This window comes from Octopus bimaculoides, chromosome 17, assembly GCF_001194135.2.
Source record: "Octopus bimaculoides isolate UCB-OBI-ISO-001 chromosome 17, ASM119413v2, whole genome shotgun sequence".
Classification (NCBI taxonomy): Eukaryota; Metazoa; Mollusca; class Cephalopoda; order Octopoda; family Octopodidae; genus Octopus; species Octopus bimaculoides.
In genome coordinates, this window is record NC_068997.1 from 52,687,367 (window position 1) to 52,688,556 (window position 1,190).

The following is a 1,190-nucleotide window of genomic DNA, read 5'->3' on the forward strand; positions in this document are numbered from 1 at the left end:
ACTCATAAATACAGATGCATATAATTAACCTACTTATCACTTCTTTTTCGTGGAAGCGTAAAGATTCCGGGGAAACCCGGTTCGGAAATGAGGATCTAGAAATAACAGCCAAAATCTCTCTCACTCCACACGCTGTTGTCTTTGAAAAAAAAAAAAAAGTGGGTTATGGCTGGAGTGACTTGGGTCATGGGTCAGCTTCATTAATTATAGCGGACCTAGGGTTAAATATGATATTCTGTGTACCAGACAACAAGGGTATGTGAATGTGGTCGGTCGGTGTGCTAGAAATAACAGTCAAATCTTCGATTTAGATTCTTGATGCTTTTAAACAAATGCGATTATCACGACCGGAACGTTTCTGGCAATTAATTCGTGAGAATTCGCGTTTGAGAAAAGTCTTAAACACACGCATACACAATATAGAAACACATGTAGATACATGCATATAGAAAGAGAGAGAGAGAGAGAGACAAACAGACGGATGGCAGATAGACAGATAGATAGATAGATAATGCTCAACATGTAACAGAGTGTATTGCTTAGAAGCTGGTGATTAAGTAGTGTTGTTGAAAATAAATATAGATTTGTTATATAAGCCTGAATCAAGATGAGAGTGTGAAGAATTCATGCCTTTCCCCATGGTATTAACATGAAATAGGGAAACACCACAGACTTGATAAAACAATAGTTATCTCCCCTGGAACAGTACTCGCATTTTAGACACGTCACTATAGACTGTTAGAAATAGCAGTCAAATTCACTTCGAAACAGCGTGTTATCTTCAAGAAGTTAATATCTGGTTTCCAACTACCATGGCTGAAACCTTCTTTGATCATAGAACTGCTTGATCATGGGTCACTTAGAACTAGATCTTTGTGTTTAATTCCATTTATTTATTTATCAAACATTTCACCTTCGTAAGTTTCTACCTTTGTAAGTAGGCTGTTATATCCTTGGTACTAGAGTGAATTTTTGCTACCCTGGTAACTATTTATTTATTTTTTTTCTGTGTTATTCGTAAACATTGAAAAAATACACATACTTTTATATATATCATCATCATCATCGTTTAGCGTCCGCTTTCCATGCTAGCATGGGTTGGACGATTTGACTGAGGACTGGTGAACCAGATGGCTACACCAGGCTCCAATCTGATTTGGCAGAGTTTCTACAGCTGGATGCCCTTATAT